We start from the raw sequence: 21,252 nt of genomic DNA on the forward strand, positions 1-21,252 counted from the left end.
TAATATATAGCTAATAACTTGTAGTTCATTGAATATGGAATCCATATTGCGACGGCAGAAATCATGCACATATCTTGCGTTCGCAGAGAAAGGGGCCCTTTCTAAGTTCAAAAAGATGGAAATCGCCCGATGGCGTGCATCTTCTGAGATTAGTACGTCCTGAGCTGGGAACACTACAGAGTCAGGGATGGATGAGAAAACGAGATCCAGATATACATCTCTGAAATTGGGTGTAGTTAATTTGTTGCAGATTGTGAAAAGACGCCAAGTTAATCTAAATTCGAGATGCCTCAGAGATTTGTCGCATACCATAGGCAGACCAATCCCTGTTAGGCAGGTTGAAATCGCCCATCAATAATACATTTTCAGAGTAACCAGCACAGGCAATAGCTTCATCAACAGAGTCACAGAAATCATTGTAAGTAGTGGCTGGCTGGTTTGGAGGAATGTATACTCAAACAAGAAGATCGGAGCCTGATAATAAGGTGCAGGACAAAAACAAACATTCTGTAGCACAATAATACGTATCCAATAAATAGCTAGGATAGTGTTGCGCACAGCGACAAGTACACCGCCTCCGCTTGATTTTGCACTAGTAGCCACTGATCTGAAGTATCTGTATATATTAAAATCAACAAGGCCAAGTTCTGAATTTTGAATTTCCCGGCAGAGATTTGTTTCCACCAGGGCAATAACATCATAAGAGGAAATAGTCAAATTAAGAGCAAGTTCAGTCAATTTGCTTCATCGATAAACGTAAGTTTAAAGTTTATGTTATTTCAACTATTTCGAGGTGTTCATAATTTGACAAGATTAACTTGAACTGGATTTGTAGAACAATATTGTTATTGAAAGTTGCACAGATAAAATATACTTGCAGGTCTCGCAATCTTGTACGGAGCGGAGATAATAAGGCATACACATGTATAATGTAATCACTTACACAGATCCTCTCCTCCCGCAAACCCATTACTTCGGCTTGTTGCTACGTAGTAGTTTGAATGTTTGCAACCTTGGTCCAGAGCCTCATAAAAACCAATATTTTTCAGGAACTTACATTAACATGTAATAGAATATATTTCTTATTTTTAATAATGTTTTAACATTTGTTGTCTATTCTGCGTTTAGTATTTGCTCAGAATATACAGGATTTTTGTATACCAAAAATATACTAAAAATATACTAAACCAATAATTGTTTTTCATTGCTAAAAACATAAACATTTTATTTTAATAAGCAAATAGCCTATGCCACATTAAACACCAATAAATACGTTGGAAATAATAATTGTTTTCCATAATGAAAGATAATTTATATTAGTTTATATAGAAATTACTAATTATTTTTTTTATTCAAGTCATAGTATCATACTCTATAGAGTGACATTACTCCGCGTGACATTCTACAAATAAGATTTTTGTAAAAGGAATCATATACGAAAATGCTTAATATAAAATATTCCGTCGGAAAGTTGACCATTTGTGTGTTATAACTACGATTGTTTGTTAAGTGATGAATGAGTTTGACTATACAGCTCATAAAATTATGTGTTTAATTTTATTGCAAGAATTATTGCACGAATTATTGCACACAAATGATTTGCTTCAATATGGAACACTTTAGATTAAGCATTTATAGGAAGTTACTTTCTGTTACAAAATCTATTTTCAATGATTGTATTTAGTGTAGGCGTAGGCTTCCTCAGTGTATTATGACCATCCGCTCATATCGTTTCCATTTCCTCATGTTTTTAATTTCATTCGTCACTAAACATTCTGCTTTTGCTAGACAGTTTAGTTTTACCTTTTTCATCAAATTTAGTTATACCAATATATTCACCACGCCCTATAGCTGCTACACTAACAAATAATGTTCTTTATACTCACTAAAAGCGGCATTTGCAGGTTTCTTGAGATTTTTCCACTTCACAGTTTGTAACTTTTTAAAATTTTAGAATTTTCCGTGTCTTATGTGAAATAACTCACAACAACTTCAACTATACTCACGTCATTTACATAATCACATTATTCTGTATAACTTCCTTACAATTTTCAGTGAAAGTGAGTAAATAGGAATATTCAGTCACAATCACTTTTTTTACTGTCCTAGATTCCAGAAACGTTTATAAGATTATTCTAAAAAACTTCTGAATGGCCAAAGTACACTGAGCTGCTTCTTTTGTTGTACTATGATTTTTACCACGAAAAAGCACTTTTTTCTTATTTTTTTATAACTTCCATGCATTACAATATTTCTTTCTTTATAGTAATAAGGTTCTCAGGAGATCAAATCTGTACAAGAGGATGCAGATATCTCGAATCTCCATTTTAAAATTTTAAATGAACTTTTAAATCTAGATTATACCTATAAACAATTCTTTCTTACAAAATTTATTTCCGTGGTACAATTATTACTAGAAAAGTGTACCTTGGCCTTAGTTACATTAAAGGGGCGAGCTCTTCTTTACAAAATGTATCAATGGTTGTCGCAGCCGGTTCCAAATTTGTTGCAGTATGGACTCTTATTCTAAATGAGATCCCGCTTTTGTCATTTACCATTCACCACTTCTCTGAATTCCCTGTTTCCGTTATTTAATGAGACTGTTTGCTCTGTAGCATTCTGCATTTATTAGCATTAAGCATTCTTTGGTACTTGCCAACAAATTCATTACCGCTTGTGAATCTTATAGGAAGTTTCAGAGGACTTAGAAGTTCCCAATTTGTTCAATTATAGCCTTACAGTTATCTTATATAACTGTGTACTTTCAGTTTGCTTAAATTGATTTTAGTTTACTTTAGAGTTACATTTACATTCAATATACTTGCTGGTCTAGCTAACATTCCACCGTTTTACGAATTTCAGCATAATGTCATTGACCGACAACAGTTTATCCATGAAAATATCTAAGTCTTATACATCACATTACTTATCTATGACTATGATCATTGCATTAAGTAATTCCTTCATAACCATCTTTTGATATTAGGAATGTACTTACACAGATGTCTATAAAAGTTTTACATTTAGTAATTCAACCGTAAAGTTTCATATACACCTGAACAAAGATTTTGTGTTGTACATTTACAAACACACTGTCAAACCATAACACACTTTAGTTGCTCATACAGACGTTTTAGGGAATTGCGACATCTTAACCAAAAATATCAATTAAAAATAAATAACATATAATAATATGTTTTTTTAATTGTTCAACATACTTTTATAAAATGTATTACTAATTTGGTACAAAGCAAAATAGTTTATTGTTACGAAATCTATGAAACAATTATAAATTTGGGCGGTAATATTGTATTTAAGTAAAATGTATTGTGTATGTAAGTAATGAGATTTACCAGAAACTATGATGACTTTCATAATATTTTATAAAGATTAGGAAAAAAGAACTTCCACTTTTTATAATAAAAATAAAAACTAAGTAGAATAAACATTTTATGGTGAACATTTTAATCAAACGTTTTAACTTTATTCAATTTTTTTGACTTCTGTTTTCACACAGGAAAATAAAACTGAAGTGTGCTATTCGAAGTGTACTACTAAAACAATTTTAATATAAAACCCAATACTTCCAAACAAAACGACATACAGCTTGTAATTCTCAGACATTGAATAGTATCGACGATTGGATTTACAAGTTAAACGTGGGATTGATTCATTTGAAATCTGTTAGACAAGATTAAGTTTTAATCCTGTATTCAAAACTTTTGTAATGTTCATCAATGTATAAACTAAAAATGCTTTAATCCCAATAGCCTGCTGATGTATTTGTATTTGAATAAGCATTCCCACTCAATTTTTACTAGATTTATGGCCACTAAAATAGATTTGAAAAATTATTTCAAATTTTTAAAGACAACTATATATACATTTCATAACCTTTCTAATATTACTATTTTTGTTTTCATAGCAGTGTTTTAAAATAAATGAGTGTTTACTACTCTCATGCAATCAGCTGTATATGTAGACTTAATGACGGAAGTAGAGTACACGAGAGTCGAGAGTGGTAAACCTGAAGTTATTCCGTTACGAGTATTTATAATCCGTTCGGTTCAAATAAAGGTAAAACTGTTTGTCTCCTCACAAGCTATCTTTTGAGTATCCTAAAAATTTTTAACTTCTTCGCAGTTTTCATTATATTTTGCAATAAATGTTTTAAAAGGCTATCAGTTTTGGCTGCTAATGATGGATATTTTATTTCAGTAAAAACTAAATTTTAATCATACATACAAACGTGTACAATTACGACGCTGTAACATAAACATTTTATGACTTATGATTGTTTAAACAATACAGCCAATAAACAAAGTGAAAATAGATCGCAGTGGTACAGGGAGTTATTTTTTATGCTATTAATTTGTAATCCAAATTATTTACCCACATTTGTTGAACAACCTGTATTAAAAGCGTACACGTGCGGTCAAAGTATTCCTAGGTAATCAGTTATAATAGCAGCCATATGCCTATATGGTAATACACACTAAAGGCAATGAAATGTACGCAGCAATGTAGTTATTTTGTTATTACATGCCATAAAAATTAATTGTGATGTTCACATGAAGTCTCAAAATAACTACGAGGTATGTATTTATAATGATGATAACGAGTTAAATCTCATAAGGTTTGTGACAGCACAGTTTTAATTTGAATTATTTTCATTCGTGCAATTTGTGCTAATCATTTCGTTCCAGTGCTGTTAACTCCTCCCTCGACTGCTATTAATTATTTGGGTTGACAGTCATGTAGTTGGACAGTTGTAGCGTCCCAGTTATGCAAGTGGGTCACGAATGGAGTTTGCATGAAATGATTTACCCAAAACAATGAGCAGTTGTTCTCTCGCTGTTATGTCACTGGGACTTATATGCCATTGTCTGTTACAATAATGAATTAAAAAATCCTTACATATTTAACTAACAATTTTTTTTGTCAATATAAACTAGTTTTTGTAGATTTTTGTTGTCTTGCACTAGTTTTTAAACTGTATATATAATAATTTACTAAGCGCAGCCTTAGACTATGAAAAATAGTGGATCTGTTCACGTCAGTTAGTAATTAGTTAATTTAAGTTACTTAAATAACATGTACGATAAACGATTTTTATTTCTTGTACTATGTATGAATATTTTTTAGAATTTATTTTTAGAATCACGTTATTGTTATAGGAAGTAGTATTGAGATACCACCATAGCTTTCGGAATTGATGCCTAAGTAGACAATGAGAGTAATTTTGGCCTTTAATTGTACATATAACTAACTTCATTCTTCAACTAACCAAATACTTCCAACATATTTAAATTTAAATTTTTCTAAACATAGTTTTAAAATATTTAGATTATTAGTTACCTTGTTTGATGAACGCGTTTCCCGTCACATAGAAGAATACAGTTTCAGCGTAGGTCCTTTGACAATCATTTGATATTTATGAGATGCATGCAAAGCTTATTTTATAGACACCAAATACATTTTTAACTTTAAGATATTCTTTAGTTTTTTTTATAAATATGTTTTTAAATAGCAAAACTATTGTTTAGTTACAGAAGAAAATATTAAATCAAAAGGCTCTAAACTTCTTTTAATAAATTGTCAATTGCAAGGTTTTGGATATTTTTGATAATTATGTACATAAAAAGTAACAATGGTTGATTTACTTTAAATTTAGAAAATATATACAAATAATTTCCTCATACTTAAAATAATAGATTAGGCCTCTTGAATCAAATCAAATTACAATTAATATTTAATATATTTACGATAATTTATCTCTAACTACGATTGGTTCAATTGCCTAGTAACTAGAACATTATGGCACTCAATTCCCTTATACAAACCTCTCTGTTATGTGCCCATCACTGCTGACAACAGTCGTCCTGGGATTGTAGCATGACTGGTTCATTTGTCCTGAATATTAGATCACATCACCTCAGTACAATGGCAATTGTATTACTCACTGACATAAAACTGGGTTTAATTCTATATCATTCAGTATATCAGATATATAGAATGTTCATAACATGAAGGGAAATATCTAGGTATATGGTCCAAGAGGTAAGAGAAGAAAAAAGTTTCTCCAAAACTATGTTTAATTTTCCTTCTTTTCACGTATGTCTGTCAGGTTGTATTCTTTTAATTCCGAAACGGTTCAAGCTAGGGCGTAATTTTTCTTAATTTCATGTCTTATTAGGTTGTTAATTTCTGATGAATGAAAAAAATGCCGTTTACAGTTTTGAAATGGCGGCCTTTAAAAAAAAGTTGAGCAAACTTTATGAAAAGCGACGAGAAGAAAAAATATTGTGCAGACATATAAAAATACCTTGTAAAAAGAAAAAATCTTCTTACGTTATTACACGTTATATGAACGGATGATACAGTAAATAAACGATTAAATGTGTGTTCAATACTATCGTGCAATCTATATTAAAAATATTACTTATTAACTTATCTGGATTATTGTTATATTAAAACACATACTGTTTTTATAATAAGGGCCTATAGACAGGCGCTTATAGCCAATGGGTTTAAAAGAAATTATTTGCTCATTTTCATCCATTAAATCATTTGCCAAAATATTTTTTCCCCAATTTATTAAACATTCTGTATCGCTTATAATGTAAATCAGCATAAGTTAAAAGTTATGTCTTGCAATATTGTCCTGAAAAGAATGCAATTTTGTGGCTTTTATAAATTATATATCAATTTATGTATGATCCATTATGTAGTGCAGTCCCTTCAATCAGCTACTGAAGATTGTTTCATAACCATTTCAGCTAAGATCCGTTTTGCCATTTTCGGATAGGTTTTAATTCCTTAGGAAGGCCTTGTTTTATAGGACTAATGAAACTTAAACTGCTGTGACCCTTAAAACAAAATTACGTAACAGTCACCTATCCCTATAAGACGAAGACCACATAAAAGCCTATTTTAGTACTATTAAATCGATCCTCCAATTTGTATAACACAATGTGTATAAAATAAGTTTAAAACATATTTTTCTTTCTTTTAAAATCATTCACTGGTCGTGAGACGATTTCACAATTTGCGTTGGTCATTCATCAGTTTTACACTTATTTTAAGTAGTGCTTAAATTAAGTTCTTAAATGAATTTGGACTGGAGAAAGGTGAATAAACGAACAAATATGAACTGTTTTCAGTTGGGTATTTTTTATGTTATTAAAATATTCTATACTATTTAGTAGATAATGTAATATTGCATTGAAAATTAGTTCTCAAACATTTTGGCATTAAGCGAGATTATTGAAGATAAAAATGCTTCTAACTTTCCTTTAACATTTATAAATAATTGTGAAATACGTGGATATATTCATTTAATTTCCATTAACAGTAATTATGTAAAATAAAAACAATTATATCGTAAAATAGTAAAATACATATTAATGTAGTTCCACAATCCTTGTAACCCTACGGGATAGTTTTTACACAACAGTACTAAAAAAGCAAGAAGACAGCCTTTTGTACTGCAATATTATAACACCTTATAATTTTTGACTATGATGTAAATTAGTATTTTCACTGTATTGCTGATATATTTCCATATATTTAATGGAATCCAAGCAAATCTGTACGTAACTGTGTTTCCCCAGCTCATCTTAATGATAAGATAGTGTTTACAAAGAGTTTTAAACAATGTTTTGTGAACTATTTTATGTATAACTATCTGTTTCCCGCGGCTTCGCACGCTTTTCGTAAGCCTTGCCCGTTTATGAGCACTTCTGGTTCAAGTGCATATTACCAACGCCGATGTAGAATCTCTCTCTCTCTCTCTCTCTCTCTCTCTCTCTCTCTCTCTCTCTCTCTCTCTCTCTCTCTCTCTCTCTCTCTCTCTCTCTCTGTCAGTGTGTGTGTGTGTGTGTTTATAGCCATTGTACACGTACATGTACTTTATTATAAAGTGGTCTAACACTCAAGCTTTAAGTTCAACCGGAAATTGATCTTAAAGACTAATATTCATCAAAAATTATCGTCTTCAAATAGTGTTTGCCTATTTAATATACGTGATTGTCTCGTAATTGCAGTTTATAATGTGCAGGCGCTTTGAAAACTTTTATCTTTTGCAACGCCACCTGGTGGTGAGTTACATCAATGGGCATAGCATATAAACCTTCTCCGTAGAAAAATACATATACATATAAATTTTCATAATGATCAGTTAATTAGTTCACGATTCCATACAGGACAAACACACAAACATTCATTTATATATATATTTATATTTATAATATTTATTTTATTAATTTATTTAATTTTTATTATTATTATTATATTTTGTTAATTTATTAATATTTATTTTATATTAATAATATTTATTTATTATATATATATATATATATATATATATATATATATATACATACATATACGTATATTGTAAACTATATTCTAGACATAACGTAGATCATTTTTATTTCTTACAAAACTTGACAATAATAACCTGAGGTTGGATTTCATTACGCTGGAAATTGGCGTGTGTGACGCAATATTACATTTACTTAATCCACAACACGTGTTCCCTGCGGCCAGGTTGTGTTTCGTGCTCTCGGCATAATCTATGTTGTCTCCTACATTAATCGTGTCACAAGATAGCCTTTAGGGGTTATATTACCATTTTCTTTCTCGTTTGACATGCGAAAAAATTAAGTTGTATAAAATAATTACTTTTCATCTTTTTCATTGTATTTAAATTTCAAATGGGAAATAGACTCATTAAAGAAAATATGTTCAAAGCTATATTGATTATTCTTTGATTATTCAAAAGTATTAGATTCTAGGAAATAAACAATTCTCAGATGCTAATACCTAATTAATTTATTTCTTAAATACAGGGTGGCCATGAAATAGTGTTAAATTTTGTGTGTGGGGATAATGCAACATAAATGTGACTCTAATGCGGAAATTAAAATATTTTATTACTCACACACTTATAGCACAATTATTTAGTTGTTTGATAAAAACATGAACATTTCATAAAGAATTTAAAGTTTATATGACATAATAATACATTTCTAGAAATTTGTTACTAACATTGTATTTTAAATGAAATTTTAAGTAAGTATAGTAAGTAAGTAACCAATCGATCTAAATCTCCAGAAAGATGATTTTAATCGACTTACACTAAAAAGTTCAAATTCTTTGATAAAAATTAAAAGAAAAAGCTAAAATTCCCAATTTTTATTAAAAATGCTAAGCACTAGCATATCTCACAGAAACTGCTTCAAAACCTAAGCTTTCAGAAAATAAGATACATTGTTTTGTTTTTGTTATAGTTTATGTGCAGTGAGTGTCAATAGTGTAAAACACGATATGATTAAAATTGCACTAGCAAAACACAACTCCTTTTAGATAGCTAAATGTTAGTAGTACAAATTAATTAGTCAGAAATAGTTTTGTTTTTATTAAATAAAGCTACATACCAGTTTAGAGTTTCATTTTGGTTTATTTTCAAAATATCCTTAGTTTCTTCTAATATAGGCTTTGGTTCTCTGTCGAATTTCTCTAACCTTATGGCTTAGCTTTTCCTTAAGTTCCTGTGCTACTACTTGGATCCTAAACAAAAGTTCTTATTCTTTATTTACAGATATCAGATTTAAGGAATCACCGCTGAAAAATATTTATGTGATTGTGATCAGGAGATCATGCAGTACAGGACCTGCGAAACACAACTGCTTTTAGATCCCTAAATATTGATAATACAAATTAATAAGTCAGACAAAGTCTGTTTTTATTAAATAAAGCTACATACCAGTTTAGAGTTTAATTCCACTTTATTTTCAAAATGTCCTGTCTCCTCTTTTATACAGGCTCTGGCTCTCTTTTTCATTTCTCAAACAGGCACTTTATGACTTAGCTTTTCCATAAGCTTCCGTGCCGCAATTTGGATCCTATTCAAAAGTTCCTCTTCGTTATTTAATGGTGTTGCATACACCTTACGGAATTTTCACACAAAAGATTTCATGGGGTTGAGATCAGGAGATGTTGCAGTGTATATTAATTAATTTTTATTTGATAATATTAAATGAATAAATTTTCAAATCAATATTACACCATAATCATTTTATATAAATATAGCTCGTTGAAAAAAAAAATCTTCAAATTTAAGAAAACTGTTGGTGGCAGTGAAAAAAGTACCACGATAACAGACAATTGGCAGGCGTTTACAGAAACGTCCAACGTCTTACAAAAACAGTTGACTGACCCGATCCCATTTGAGTTCTTTTATATGTTGATATCCTGCAAAAACATTTCTGAAAAGTTCCTTAATACTGTTTCTTTTATACTAGAACTGTGATTTAGGAATTTATTGGGAAACAGCTTTTAGTATACCATTAATCAGTAAGAATAGATTACAGATCTATCTATCTGTTTATTACAGATTTTTTTAAATTAGCCAGGTGAAAATGGTATCACTGGCTGAGCGTTAGCAAAGCACATCACTGGAATGTCTTTCCTACGATATATTGAAAACTAATATGCCTGTAGACGTGAAATTTTGTACGGAACTTCCATTCTACACGAGGTTCATCCAATTTGATAATGTAATGTTTCAATCCACGGGATTTTGTTGATCGTTAGTATCGCTTATATGTGGACTGTTAATGAAAAAAAGCAAAATAAAAAAATCACGAAGGTCAATAAAGGAAATTTAATTGGCTGTATTTGGTCACATTTTATCGAGTCATTCAATGATCTAATGTTTATATTTATTTCAGTATATACAATGCTATTGTGGTGCATGTTCCACCATTTGATTTGTCTAAACAAAGTCTAGAACTCAGTGCGATATCTCGAGAATTAATTGATGTATAAGGTTGAAAAGTTATATATTTTGCTTCACTATCAGTAAGGGTTATGAGAAAATTCATCTAATGTCTATCTATCTATTTGCTTATGTTTCTGATTTTCGTTGGACACTTCAAAACCTAATTTGTTTGTGGATATGAAGTTTTGCATGTAACGTTATTTATACAGAAGCAACGTGGTGTTTGATGCAGGGGACTTGTATTAACCGAATTAAAAAATGTTGCATGAAAAAGTGAACTTGGTTGAATATTACTTATTAGGGTGGAAGATTTTTTTTATGTCTGCCTGTTCTCATTGCCTTATCGGTGAACATTTTACAAAACGAAATTATGTAATTAGGAGACAATGATAACACTTTTTTATCTAAATTACACTTGATTGTATTGACTGAAGATCCCTAATATCCAAACGATGTAAAACGTTCGTATTGAGCTACGTCGTCGAGTTCTTGACGGCGTCAAATTTCAAACGATACACTAATTGGAAAATAAAAATGTAGCTGAACTAAAAAGTCAAGCTGAATCGACCTTTCCCACCATAGCTACGATTTGGGAGTTGGAAGAGTGTAAGCAATAAAGATTTCAAAAATTAGCAAATGCATTTCTCTGAGGATTGAATTACAGTATCGTACATGCTTAATGGAAATAATTATAAAAAGCTCAGACAAGGGGTTTAAAATGCAGCTTAACAGTATTATTACGATTGGTGTTAATCAATCCAAATTAAATTCTACACGATAAAAAAAACTATTTGGAATATATTACAGGTTTAATTACCCATTTCTGGAAAAGACATTTTTGTTTCAACTTTAAGTTAATGCGAAAATTGTCCCAACGAATGTCTTATTTTATGTTTAGCTTAAAAATAACATAATTTTGTATAAAATACGCCTTTATTAAAATATATTACGTAAAATAATTGGATTGGAAGCAATGCCACTATGAAATTTGAAAAACACCAGGTCATGTAATTTCTGTAATTTTCTTAAAACATAATAATGTAAAAATATGTGCAAATAAAAGTTTAAAAATTATAAGTACTTCTTCGAATGTGCTAGGTGTCATTGATAAATGAATTTTATTAAATATCTGTTAGAGTTACGTTTAATACTAACTATCGACCAGCATATACGCTTTTACGCATTTTGACTAGAAAGAATCTGGTACTTCACATATTGCCTACAAATCCTGATGTATATTTCCTATGTAATATCTTTTTAAATACCTGTTTAATTTATGAATTTCCTTTGCTTTTAATGCTGAGCGTTAGCAAAGGGTTTCACTTGAATTTCTAGATTATTTTAATAATTTTTTATAACTATATCTGACCACACGATATCTCAAAAACTAACTGACTTACAGATTTGAAATTTTGCATCATAGGGAACTTCAAGTTTGGTACTAAATCATGCAACTCCTTGGAATCGTGCTCAGCGTTAGTGAACATTGTTATAATCTTAAAGATTACTATGATGGCAACGATAACAGTTAATAAATATATAAACAATCTGAGTACAATGATATGATATACGAGTAGTAGTACATGTAGCTATAGGGTTGAAATTTTGCATGCATGTTGCAGCGAACTCTGTCAAACAACACACGTGTGTAGACGTTATAAAGTTTAAAGAACTGAATTGTATAAAATTTTACTTTAAAATACAATAGATTGTAATGCTAAGGATTCCAAAAATGTATAACTGAAAAAGTACGTTTATGCTAAATTATAACTATGATTACGTCATAAAAGCAACATGTAATATGACACACATATATGCTATATACAAACAATTAGTTAGTACTTTGTGAATCTAAATTTTCCTCGAACGGTTACCCAGACCATTTGTCCTGTATGAGCGAACCTGTCAGGATGATGTGGATTGATGCTGCTGTTTATTATACACGGGCTTTCCAATGCATCACTCGTGATGGAATCTAATTTAACGAATATGACATATTAGTAGCGTTAACGTAAATGTCAACATACGGACAATTTTAAATAAAGATATTAAATCACATTTCATACTTTTTGCTAATTTTAAATCAATAGAAATCCTAAGGAGATGGGATAAATTTTCGTAGTTAAAAAAGAAAATTCGTAGTAGTCGAAAATTAAAACGCTGAAATTATTTATGATTGTAAAATTACATTTTAACAGCTTATTAATCCATATTTAAAAGTTATTAAAAGTTACGAATATATTTTCGCATGCTGTATTATCGTTGCTATTATGGTTATCCATATCACGAGTATAAAGTACTCGTGTATGCGCTACGATTCCCGTGGAGTGACATACACCACCATAGAAAGCTATATATAGTGAAGTTTCATGGAAAATTTCAATTCTATAGATTCTATTGATTTTCCAGGCTCTCAAGTGATTTGATTCGCTATCGTTCAGCCAACTTGCCTATCGGAATAATTCTCTCATAAACAATTGTTTAAGGATGTTGAGTTTTCAAAGTTCATTGTAGATAACAGCTGATAATAGTATCAAGTCAGTATACCTTGTCATTACTACCTTCCTGGAATAGAGCATTGTTGGACAATAAGGATCAGAAGAAAATACTTTTATGTTTCTTTTTGTAATGGCAATGATACGTTAGTGATTGCTACTGGTGATTATAGCAGGTGTTATCGTGAAGTGTAAAACTTGTTTTATGATACAAATCCGGATTGTCGCAGATAGACGAAACTGAACTTGAGTTAAACTCAACTTTCACACAGAATCAACCCTTCCCAGGGTAGCTAGCTACGTTATGTGTAGAAAGGTCGGTTGCTCCACTGTGGGATGGGATCGTATCTAAAACCATCGTAGTGCACTCTATTATGCACCTGATGAGATAGTGAGAATACCTATTCATCTATATTACACTATATTTTTCAGTATATATGTAATATATGTTATCTGGTGTCTATGATGTCAAAAATATGAAAGAGTTCATTTTGAGCTTATTCGTCACCATTTTGTTTTTGGGTCTCTTCAGATGAACATGACTTCAGAATCCAGGACAAAATATTGTGATAGCATCGTATGAACGTGAAATGGAGCTAAACTTAACAAAAAGCGATGGAACAAAAACAATATGGCGTTCCGTTATATCGGAACTGTTATCCAAAACCGCTCCACGGCTGTCACGGCTGAAGCAACGGTTTCACGACTGGAACGGCTAGGTACACAGAGGTGATTAAAAATAGAGATAAGAAAACAAATAATCAAGAAGATATGATATTAACACACAGTGATAACCTATTGTAGGGGTTTCCCCAGAAACACAAAATTTAATCGGAATTAAACAGAAAAAGTTCAAGTTTGACGCTATTTAGTAAATTCTAGTAGGCTAACTGATACATTAGTATTTACGTCAATGGCGTTTAGTATACAATGTTTAATATTAAACGATTATTATGTATACATGTTTATTTTAGTATTTTAAAATATTTCTATCTTGTATTGTACTCTCCCATTTAGACTCCTCTCATACTAATGTGACTGACGATCGGTTCCTTTGTTAGAAAGAATTTCTTTATTGATTTCACTTAAAGTTTATTATTGTTCTCATACAGTGAAGCTTTCCCTCCTTCCCCACCATATTATTCACCGACTGTATTAAGGCGTACTCCATCTATCCTGTGATGAAACATCTAGCGATCGGCCAGCTGATCGTGATGTTGACCTTTTTATGGTCACTAAAAATAACTGGCAGATGGTGAATAACCAACAAAGACATTTCTGAAAATTACCGCTAGTTCGTGAGAAATTAATTTTGACCCTAAGATTGTTGAGTCCTTAATCGTAGCTTATATTTAAACTTAATAGCTCTATTGAGATATGAACCGTAACATTTATTTATAGCAAAATTACTCATGATAAGTTCTAAATAAAAAAAAACGCTGCTGCTGTAAAAGTAAAAACAAAGTATTTTATATAATCAATTTTTGCGATCCATTAAGTATGGACAGTGAATAAAGATTTATTATCCTTTTACATTTCTTAATTGAAAATAAAAATAGCTTCTGAGCTGTAATTTTAATAATTTGTTGTTGTAAAATAATTCACTATATGCAAATCATCAAGATGGATTTTGAATGAATTTAAATAAAAAATATAACTTTACATACTTTACTTTAAATACGTTAAATATCGTTATATGCATTTTAGGAATATCCATAACACTACTTTTTGTTACCTATCATAGAAACTCTTTATATTCAAATCAGCTACCCTCATGGTACTATTTTACTTACGTGATTTGCATACCAAAAATATAATCATTGTGTACATTTATAATAATAACGTTATAATAAAAAGCCACAACATTCTTTACATTTAAAGTTCAAATACTGGATGAATAATTAGTTAAGATTTAACAATGGAAGAAACTTTTACTAGTGCTTGTCTTAAAGAGATTTTGTAATCAATTTGATTTTTATCACTTTATAATAGATTTTCCATTGCACTTTTGGTAAGTTTTATAAATTTTTTTGTAAATATGCAGTTTTTATAAAACATTACCTTAAGGAAAAAACCCCAAGGAAAAGTTCCCAAGGTGAACTCCTTCTCAAAGTAGCAACCTACCAAGACGGAGCACGGATATCGAGTTTATCTTCCCGCAACTTATTAAAACTTCCTCTATGTGAAAATGAACCTTTTATTTATTATCATAATATTTCTAAGCTTATATATTACACGAAATCGAGAGCAATTTTATTTTATAAGTAAATTAAAAAATGAAATACCTAATAATAATAAGCTCTTGCCGAATACATTTATTTACAAAGCTAAATTACACTCTTGGTTTGTTCCTGGCGATGAAAAGTTTTAAAGGATAACAGGATTTTGGACATTGGCCATCGCTATATGTTACAAAAGGTATAACACAACGTTTCGAGGATTGGAATCTATCCTCTTCGTCAGGTAGGGTGGTATATACAAAAATAAAGATCAGAAAGAAGAAAGGAATAGGAAAGAGTTCAATCATACCTGAAAACTGCTTGGGGTCCAGTATTCATCACAAGTCACGAATAGGAGAATCAAAATCACACATCACTCCAGCAGAAACGAAAGTGGGATACTAATAATGTCTACTTATACTAATGTGGGTAAGATATTTCTATGTTAGACATTGTCTCCGTATAGTTTTTAGGAAGTTGAAAATAAGTAAATAAATGTGTCTGATTACACAAAATATGTCCATGAATGCCACAGACGTACTACGATGATTACATGGTTTTTAATAATACAATCGTACATTTTTCAGTTTAAGTTTGATTTTGTATTATTTCAATAGTTAGGTATTTTTTGTGCGTCTTAAAATCAGTTTTACACGCCTGAGATATCACAACCTCTATATCACACCGTTAAACAGCCATATTCCACAGTCGGAAGATGTAAGATATTTCTGCGACTTAATATATGAAATTTCTGAATGTTTGCATTCAGAAATATGAGTCTGCATTGAAATGTGTTAATACATCATATTTAGTAAGTAAATTTAATTTATTCATTTAAGCTGTAATAAACAACTTCATACGCACTGGTTTTCAATCCAAGCTGTTAGGTACAAAGCACATTTAAGTAAGTTATATTTTAGTTTTAATTTGCGTTGCATACACATTACAGGGTTTAAGGATAGTAATATTAAGATAAAGACTACCACTACGGAACGACTGTAACAAATTTATATAGTTTATTACTCTTCTGGGCATAAGTTGTGCTCCATGTATCAATAACTATACTACCGTCATTACTTTACTTTTGATTTTACCATTTTTAGGTTTACAATTTAGTTACATACGCATAGACCGATCCAACCCTCCCGATAAGAGACCATCTTCGGATAACAGAGTTAGTTGATGATGTTCATAAGCCATCTTCTTTAGATTCCCATTTTCTGTAGTTTCATTTCATCGTTCATTACAATTCTCAATAATGTTATTCCATGAATAGGTAAGGTCAGACATTGTCATGGTGATAGACCGAGTTAAGTAAACACTCGTGTAACCATATACTCACTCCAACCTAGTGGACAACTTCAAACAGGCAGGCTGTCCATTGCCGTGTTTGCTCATTGCTTTTGACGACCCGAGATTGGAATATTCATCGACTGTATGCCTTCCGGGAAGCATTCACTATCTAGAGAAGGATCATTGTCTAACTCCGCTGTTAATGCATTGGCTCACTGCATCCCCCAAAACCCCTAATTCTACTTACTGTGAAGTATATATAGACAAGAGCATCCACCATTTACTCAATACAGTTTTACAAGAGGTGTGATACCCTAATCCGCGTTTAATGTGAGATAAACATCAAGTTCGATCTTGGCCTTTTCCAGTCACTAGACTTACATCGCACTTATACACCCCGATTATTACTCTCATCATGTCTCGTTTGAACAGACTAATAAGCCCCGTCGAGAGCTTTTGTGCCAATAAAAATGTTAATATAGACTGCGATTTCCGCTAATAATAATCGCACCTTGCAATAGCATGCAAATCTAAGCCAAAGATTCCGTCTATCGCTCCAATATTCCGGTTATATTTATAAATCGGTCTAAGGTTTATAAATACCTGTCATTAAGCCCTTGCTTCTGACACAATCTTGCCTTTAAATATAAAATGGCAAAACCATGCTTCTTCTGCCTTGTTGTAATTTACTTTCTTATTATTCAAATGTGTGGAACAGTCTTAAGAAATAAAATAATCTCTGCCGGTTAAAAGATTCTAGATATATTTGCCGAACTCGACCAGTTTCAAAAAAGTACAGTTTAACACGCACAAACTTTCCGAAATATTTATTTTGGTAATAGTTGTTTATATTATGTGATTAGTTGAAACAAATGTCTGGATATTTGTATTATATACGTTTAACTAAAACAATATGTTATACTCCATATACAATATATAAGGAAAACAAATAGACATCGAATCTGCATATTTGAACAGTGATGCAATAACGAGATGGTGTGATATAGCATAGAACGAATGTAATATACATGGCGTTATAAACTGTTCAGTTCAAAAGGTCATCCTACACGTTTTGATAAAATAATACGTAGAATTCATATATTCACAATGAAAACAGTTTTATCATAATATATAATACAAGACCTTTCTTTTGTACATTTATAGTGTTACCACGGTAAATAAAAGCAATTGTCAATATAATAACAGCCTATTCTTTTACTTAATCTATTATTCTTTAAGGAAAAGGCAGCATCAAGAATCATTACTAACGTCAAGGCGGCCTGAGACGGTTACAGAGAAATACGCATATCCTTAATCTCCCTCGAGTCGCTGGAAAAGGGATTAACGTTTTAAACAGAGGCTTTTTTAGAATCCTTAAATGAACGTATACGGTGTTTGAGGTTTTGCTTTTAAAAAAACTAATCACTGAATCCTTCTCCAACTTCGGAAGTTAGTCTTCCTTCCGAACCACCAGATACTATATCTGGTGATACTATATACTATGCAGATACTATCTGCATCCATACCATTCCTAGGGCACATGTCCCCTTACACCTTTGAAATCTGCTAATACCATTAAAAGAAATTGTTCATTCCCAAATAATATTATTATTGTTACCAAAATACACCATCTTGTGCCCTGCAGCACATGTGTAAACAGGTTCTTTACCAGGTAATGACATGTCATCCAGCATCAAGAATGAACATGATGAGGATGTTAATCCCTCACTAAAATAGTGGCAGCCATTTCTTATTTTTTGCCTTCGAAAAAGAAGCAATGTCAGTACTTTCCCTATCTTAGCTTATGTCCCAGATCGTCTGAATTTTCCGACGTCAGATCACATTGGACGATCTGGCACATGATCTGAGGTCAGGAAAGTACCAATCGGAAATGCCCCTGACTAACAGTGCGGGCTTCGGAGACGTCCGCACTTTCGGTGAAAAAAATGACAACATCCCTCAATATAGTAGGTACGTAAATTCAAGCTCCGATCACGAGAGTGCTCCTTAAAATCTTTATATTTATAATACATAACTATTATATTTATAGTTTGGTCGTTTTATTAAATAGATTCTTTAAAATTTTGTTACACACATCTCATATAAAACATTAATTATAATAATATTCAGATATTCGCGGAAAAAATCCTCCAAGTTTGTAAAATACGTACTTAAATAAATAGAAATAAAGTCATAGGCAAGAAATAATATGTGTGGTTTGTTGAATAACGAATATTTTTTAATAAATGTGCTAAATAAAATGTATAGCATAACTATATATGTGTCAGTAAGTTATTGTGAAATATTAACGCAATGCTCTTTTGTACTGTTAAGAATTTAGTAAACCAGTAAGAGGGCGAGTTACTACATGCCATTACACTGAAAGAATACATTTATTGCAAGTTACCTTGTGAATGTTTGTTACACAATCAATACCCGTACTCAAGTGGAATAGTGCTAATGGACCAACTTTAATATTAATGGTCCAAGTCTCTCAGGAGATCGGTTCTCTAACTGGCAGCTAATCTGTTTCATTCAAGGTACTGTCGGTTTGATTTCCACTTTCCTTTAAGTTATAAGAGATTGAAGCATCTAAGTAAAACATTTTCATAAATTAAAGCATATGAAACAAACCTTAACATGTAAAAATAAATGTATCATCTTCTTATTCATGATTTGGATTATAAAAAGCGTTGTAAAATTTTTGTAAAATACACATAAACATTTTGTCATAGTCACATTTTAACAATACATCATATTCATTTTTGAAGTTCACTGCTTTTGTCAGCAATTGGTCAATTCCCACCTATCAGAATTGAAAATGCTAGTTTTATCAATCGCAACACTTCATAAAGTTAACTTAAACTATTTATATGGTTTGGGTATTTGTAATATATTTGATGAAGTTCTCTCTAAAAGACTAAATCATCGTTAGGATGATAGCGCGACAAACCGTGGATCAGTATTCAAATTCAATGGCATGCAACGAACTTTACTTTTATAGATTGTCTGTACGTTCTAGTTCGGATAGGATGTAATCAACGTGTAAAAAGATTTACCTTGTTTTATATAGTATACAGCTTATTATGTTCGAGAATGGAGCATAGTTGACATATATTATCCAAAAAATTTCCCAGCGAATTTGTTTTTTTTTTTTTTAAAGGAAAACGTTATTTTCTTTTCAACTTACCATTTGGTGTAGTAAACCATTAATATTACTAAACATTATTAAATTTTAAATGGTGATATTAATATTAATTTATTAGAATACGTCAAGACTATTACCCCGTGAATAGGCACTATACAAACTTCTTTTGGATTATCGTGGTCTATTTACTCGGCAACTTCAGTGAATACATAGTCAAGCACTGATAATAACTTGTCAATCTCTGTGCTGAAAATTTAAATCCCTGACCATAATTAGATAATTGTAATGTTTAATAAAAAATATTACTTTGAAACACAATATTTATTTATTTAACCTCAATATTTTCATTATTTTATTTTCATTAATTATTTTTATCATCTATGCTGATAGTAGACTATAAATTATTAATATATACAGGTATTAACCTATTATTTATTATTATCTCTTTGGCAAAATATTTCGAAACAAGGTTAGCTAAATTGTTACTAGTACTCAGATTTATAGGTATTGTTTGAAATTCAGTGAGCATTTCAACGTAGTAAAATCATAAATGGCACAAACAAAAAAACTACTTTTTAGGTGAAGTGTGAACCACAAATTCCGTTCATTTATATACTGTTAAAATCCTGTTTCCAAAGCAAAATTTATTGTCTCACCACTATAAGTTGGCCTGAATAAGATACCGAAGTAGTGTTCCTGTATCAGAATTGTTTATTCCTGAGGGATACATGAGACCTAAGGCAACTCACAGAGCATTGTTGAGGAAGTAGCTTATCAATACACAAGATGCTCGTATAGCCTGCAGAATGGGAGTTAATTTGGTTGGTTGAATAGCAGTGTAAACAATACATTCGTCTTAGAAGAAGTCTTAATATTGTATATGTATTAAAACTGATATGCAGAGATAAGTTTTTATATAATATTTGCGTTCTATATTGCTCTTCCAGGCATATTTTAAATACAAATGTAAATACCTTTCTGACGTATTCAATACCATGCATGCAGTTTCCCTGTTATAATGTTTATACAATAACCAATATGGCATGATAACAGGAAAACTGCATGCAGGGTATTGAAATCCAGTATTGGATATGACATCCATTGGAAACGTATTTAAATTAGCAATAATGAAGCCACTTGCACACTAACCATTCTAAACACATCCACTATGTATACGTATGATATATTTGTGACGATATAAATTAAATATAGAATAGTGAGTCAAATTCAGTAATGTAGTGGTTTTTGGTTAATTGTGAGTATGGATAACGTGATCTATGTAGTGCAGAAAAAATGTTTAATAGTTTAGAT

Source organism: Homalodisca vitripennis, chromosome 5 (genome assembly GCF_021130785.1).
Source record: "Homalodisca vitripennis isolate AUS2020 chromosome 5, UT_GWSS_2.1, whole genome shotgun sequence".
Classification (NCBI taxonomy): domain Eukaryota; kingdom Metazoa; phylum Arthropoda; class Insecta; order Hemiptera; family Cicadellidae; genus Homalodisca; species Homalodisca vitripennis.